The sequence below is a fragment of the Ambystoma mexicanum genome, chromosome 6q, assembly GCF_040938575.1.
Source record: "Ambystoma mexicanum isolate Mex_15411 chromosome 6q, UKY_AmexF1_1, whole genome shotgun sequence".
Taxonomy (NCBI): domain Eukaryota; kingdom Metazoa; phylum Chordata; class Amphibia; order Caudata; family Ambystomatidae; genus Ambystoma; species Ambystoma mexicanum.
The window spans coordinates 40682580-40688579 of NC_090937.1; the positions used below are offsets into that span (position 1 = coordinate 40682580).

Genomic DNA, 6000 nt, shown 5'->3' on the forward strand with positions numbered 1-6000 from the left:
AGTTCGACCTTGAATATAATAAATATACCTTGAAAATGTACTACTATTATATACAGGATCTAAGAACGCGTTCCCTGTCCCAGATGTGACCCTATGCTGGCGGTCGCTGAGCACAATATATCCATTCAGCTCAAGATGGATTAAGTTGTTTGTATGAACATGCATTTATGCTATACTATGCACTAAGATTGTGAGCATAGGTGCCCGAAGTCTTAAAAATGTCACGTAAGTGATCAAGTGATGTTGATATATTAGGCAAGTGCTGCCTGGCATTAAGGTGATGCAGCGAAGTATTCACACACCAAAACTGATTTTTAGAATCCTAGTGCGAGGTCTGTCAGGAGGCCAGGCAGCACGTCAGTTACGTTTGCAGACCCTGGAGCAAACATGTTGTATTTAGGCTTTGCCATTGTTTGTCGAATTGATTGTCTATGAAAAGACAAAAATATCAGAAGGGGGAGACAGCAGTAACAGCAAGCTTAGGTTTACATTTTGAAGGAACGTGGAGGAGTTGGTGTTATTTACTTTTGGGAAATGAACCTAGCTATATTGCATGGACATGGGGAGGCACTGCCTCCTATAATAAGCTTGAGGAACAGCCAGCATGCACTTCATTTTGAAGTACAAGGGATTCTCGTTAGGAACCTTGCAACATGCGTACAGGCTTTTTAAGCATCCACCCACGCATGGGCTGGACCACTGTCATTAGATAGAATATGTTGATCTCAGCATTGCGGCGACTTGGTTAGGATCTTAGGACACACATTGTTGTTGCACTTCTTTTTGAGCATTGCCCGAGTTGATATAAAGAAAACTTTGAAAGTATAAAGAGACAAGAGATTGTTGCCTCGAGAAAGCCCCAGGTGGGGTGAAGCTGATGGCCATGCAGTGGGCAAACCATATTTCAGCCTATTTATACGCTCACAATATTTCTTTAACTTATGATATGCTGTATTTCACACAATGTACTTTAAATCATGTTTTCTTGTTGGGTTCTCTTTACCATTTCTGGCATAAATGTATGGCATGGCCTTTGTTTATTAGGCAGAATCTCACCATCCTATCCAACACACAAGTCAACTATCATTTTGTATTTGAATCAGACATCATTTTGTCTTACTGATGTCACTTTGTATTTGTCTATTATTTTCTTTGAATTTTGAATTGAACAAACCGTGTTCAATTAAATCCGATAATACTCACTTAAATTGTACTTTTGATCTTCCTTTTTTTTTTTTTCACCTTTTGTAAACTTTTATTACTGCAAGAGCAGACAGTTAATACAACCAAGGATACTTCAACTTGTAACGATAGTTAAACCGCTCACAAAACAAATAGTGCTCAAAATGTCCCAAAACGTATTTGCCACTGCAACTTTCTCATTACTCAAAAGTTCACCACCAACATAGGACTAGAAAAGTAGGCTTAGAAAATGACTATTCGAGCTTTAGGGCCCGATTCAGAGAAGCATTTATTAATGGCATTGTCGCACTGAAAAACGGTCAGAATCAGGCCCTTAGTACGCTAAAAGCAACTTAAAAACAAGTGTTCACCTCCTCTAGACAATCAAAGCATCTAGAAATTGGAATGCATGTTTGATGAAAAGATGGCGACCGCTCAACTTAGCAAAAGTCTTGTAATTTGATGAACTGTAACCAGGGTTTCCCCTTCATAGAAGGCTCTCAATGTTCTTCTGCCGTCGTCGGGTCATCATTAGGTTCTGCAGCTTCGACATCATTAGACTCTTCCTCATTTTCATCAACTTCCTCTTCTTCGTTTTGCTCATTTTCCTCCTCATTGACTTCTTCCTGGACCTCCTCATTGTCCTCATTTACCTCTGCAGCTTCCTCAACTACTTCAGCTGCTTCCTCGGCTGCTTCCTCGGACGCTTGTTCAATTTCGAACGGATTTTCACCCTTGGCAAAGAGTTCATATCGCGACTTATCTATTGGATTATTTAGGATGCTTGTAGCAGTCAGAACGCTCTTCCTTTTTATTAGTTCCTTATATGCCAGTTTGCTCTTTGCATGATCTGATGACTTGATATGCTGTTGCACAGAACTCTGCAAAGCAGGAACATACGTACTGCAAACACTGCAATGCACTGTCTCCACTTTCATCATGTGTTCTTCGGCAGAAACGCCTTCCAAAATATCCTTTTCTGCAATTTTTGCCGCCTCATTCTGGTTAGTTTGTGCCTTATGCATAGCAGTTTTCTTAAACTTATTCACCATGCACTCGTGTAAGAACTGCATGACAACTTTGCAAATTTAGTTTGTTTCTGAATATGATCCAATGTTTCCTGGTGAGTAGTACTTTCCAAGTGAGCTTCAATGTCCTTTTCTTCAAATGTACGGAATTTACAAAATGAACAGGTAAACGCAATCCTGTAGCCATCACCATATTTTTCACTGTTTTTCTCCCTACACCGTCTTTGTTTCTCTCTTCTGGCTTCAACTCTGCGTTTCTCTTCTTCCTCTCCGTTTTTACCATCAGTTTTTGCATCAGGTTTTGCCAAAAAATATGGAACGCTTCACGAATGTGCGTGTCATCCTTGCGCAGGGGCCATACTAATCTTCTCTGTATCGTTCCAATGTTACTATATGTGCTTCTAATAAGGAGCGCTTGCCTGTTGCGATTACTGTTCACTAAATGAATACATTTTAAAATAGTTTAGGTGGTGCTGGCTTTTATTCACTTCTCTTTTTTGGCCACTCTATCACTCCAGTATGTTTTTGGGGGGTTTGTTGATTGCCTTGTTAGGGGTATGATTGTTTGTGTTTTAAATACCACTTGTTTTTAAAATGCAACCTAATTATGATTCAGGATCTCAGGGAATATTAACTTGAAGGCGTTATTTACCCCATGGTGTCATGTTAAATCATCCCGCGCCATATTCGTTATATATCCCTGACATTACTATAGTTTGCCTCCCCTCTCTATGCTTTCCCATCGACCATCAGGGGACTCACTCTGTGCAGTCCATTTGCTTTATCCGTTCCTATCAGCGTTGCTTGGAGCATCGTGTGATGGCAGAAATCTCTGGACAAAGGCAAAAGTCAGTTCACTAATGCCGTCACTCCGCACATTCAGAGCCTTCTGTTTGTTTAGCTTTTGTTCATTGGCCCAGCTATTTGGAAAAAGTGCCAGGTCAGCCCTAATTCAAACGGTAATGGAACCGAGCTAACAAAAAGACTGGTCTGTGACAGGGTTGCAGCACGGATTCTGAATGGCCTTTAACCAAGATATTCAGCAAAGAAACAATGCGGGCTTCAGCATGCAAACAGTGTCAAATATCTGCTCACTTCCATGATACACCAGCCAGTGTACGCTGTAACCCTTTTCCTCCTTGCTCGTAATGGTTTGCAGCAGAAGAAATAAAAGGCTACATAGTGCACACGTGCCACCATCGTAAAAGTGTACTGGAATTTAAATTATAAACAAAGTAGATGAGGTACAGAAGCAATGCGACTCAAGACATCAGTGCTCAATATTTTTAATTATTTATATATATTATTTAATAATTTATTTTTTCAAGAAAAGATTCGGGTATGATCGTGCTCTTCTGTCCCTTTGCTGGGCTGGGGGTGATAGCGTCCTGGGTTTGATTTTTCCAGATGTTACTCGGTGGGTCGTGAGTCAATTTGCTATATTCCCCTGACCCCTCTCCTATAGCGTTGTGCTGTTGGAAGGAGCCACTGTGAAAACTGTTTTCTTCCGGATTTGATATTCCTCGAAAGCATAGCATCTCCTCCATTATGAAAGGCTGCTGCACGTCCTGGTGCCCCCTTTGTTCATCTGCACAATTGACAGTACAACTTACTCTGCCCCCTCCTGAATAGCTGACACGCTCCATTAGTTGCAGGCTCGGGGGGCATGAATCGGATTGCTTCAAGGTTCAGCTATGGAGGCTTTCAGGGGTGTGCACTGTGCACATTATGCACGAAAATGCACGTTGTCGTTTGTACATGTTTTGCGTATTGTAGTTTATTGCTCCTCTTAACGTTCATGTGCAGTGGGGACTACCTCATTTCCACGCGAAACCGTCAGCACTTCAGTTGGCACTCTGATCTGAGTCCTGTTTCGACTACAGCAGTTGTAGACAGCGCTGCGAAGGGGGCACTGCGCAGCTAAACAAGCGGGGGCCAGTAACCTGTGGGGCAAAAAAGGGACAGGAGGGGAGAGGAGGGGCTCCCAGGCTGAGAGGCAGCAACCTGTGACTCAGGGAAAGCACAACACCTCTCCCCAGCTCCTCCCACAGACATACGGGGCCAGGGAGTATGAGGGGCACAATGGGGTAGCACAGAACAAGAGGAGGTGACAAGCACCCAAATCAGGAAGCAGGAAACTCGCAGGTAGTGTTAGTGGCCCGCCACAGGTCACCAGGGCGGGCCGCACCAGATGTCGGGGTCACCCGACTCACCAATAAGGCTGCGGACACGCAGCAGATGAACCGCAGGGAACACCTTGCCACGTCTGGGTCACCGGACAGCATACAGCAGTTGGGGCATCCAGCATGTGGCAACCTTGGCTCTGGGGGCACCTAGGCCGGGGCTGCAGGACCAGGCTGTGGTCACACGGCAGACAACGAACAATAAAGGACACAGACATGAGTTGCCACTTCCTGGGGCTCTGCTGCACTGCCTCTCCTGTGCCAGCAGAGCCCCTTTTATTGAGGAGACTCATGACACTCTTTCTTAAAGGGGCAACAGGCCCACCATTAAATGGGCCACACACCACATCTCTCCTTTATTATAACAAAAGAAAAACCACAGCACACATAAAGCAAGGACCCTACACAGGGGTTCACTATGGTGGTACTATCCAGTCCGCGTACCACTCCTATGATCATCAACACTCAGTCACTGCAAACTGTGGTGCATTCCAGTCCGTGCACCCCGGGGAAGGCCCAGTGCCTGGTATCAAGATTAGAAGATGCCAGGATCAAACTGACCACGTGAGCTGCTGCAGGATAAAATGAACACATTCTCCTCCTCTTCATCGTCCGCATAGTTGTATAGTCCCCTCCACTGCTCCTATGTTACCTGAACCGCCGCTACTCTGGGGGCTTCTTCCCTGCAACCTCCTTTGGAACGCTTCCTCCTGATGGCCCAAGCATGCTAGCCGGCACTGGGTCTGGGCCCACGCGTGCAAAGTGATCCACCTTTCCGCACCTCCCACATGCATGTTCTTTGGCCGGGCACTCCTGCACATGTGGGAGGTCCCATCCACACTGATGCCATATTGTTGCACCTGGCTCTCTCCTTGGCCAACCCCTCTTCTCATTGGCCTACTTCCTTCTCACTTGCCCACGGCCGACACCTCCTCCAACTTTACCCGTTGCTTCGGTGCTTCGAGCTTAAGCTGCTGCCTGGAGAGGTCCATCGCTGAGGCATGTAGCTCCACCAGTTCCTGGGCACGGGCCAGCTCCAGTATCCGGTCGAGGCCCAGCCCTGGCTCTCGAGGACCTGTTTCCGCAGCTTAGCAGAGCTACAGCCATAGATGATGTGGGCCCTGATCTCATCATCCTCGAAGTTACTCAGAGCACAGGAAATCGCGATGCCCCGCAGCTTTCCATGAAACGCATCAAGGATCTCACCTTCCTCCTGCCTCGCGCACCTCATCCTGAACTGTTCATAGTCCCTGTTGACCATGTGCATGAACTACTCGTTCAGTACTGCAATGGCTGTGCCATATGACAGGTTTAGGGGACGCAGGGTGTAAAACAGCCTCTGGACAGCCGGGCCGGCTGAGTAAAGGAGAGTTGAGTCTTTCGCCTTGTCCTTGACGTTGACAGCCTAAAAATACAGCTCAAGGTTTTCCACCCATGCTGTCCAAAGGGGTCCTAGACTAGCCGAAGACCCCACCACATCAAACAGATACAAAGGTGCCAGCAGCACATTCTGGCGGTGTGCCCCTTCATATTCCTTGTCCATCATGATGGTAGATTGACGTGGCACCCTCAATGCCCACTGTGAATGGGCACATAGCCTAGTTCAG

General features: G+C 46.0%; 1 non-coding gene and 1 pseudogene across 1 annotated transcript; both read right to left on the reverse strand.

The window, feature by feature from the left end:
• Positions 1–1243: 1243 nt before the first annotated feature.
• LOC138515158 (DBIRD complex subunit ZNF326-like) lies at positions 1244–5654 on the reverse strand (annotated as a pseudogene).
• Positions 2518–2625, reverse strand: LOC138517083 (U6 spliceosomal RNA). The gene has a single exon (XR_011282360.1). It is a non-coding gene; the product is annotated as a U6 spliceosomal RNA (small nuclear RNA).
• Positions 5655–6000: the final 346 nt, after the last annotated feature.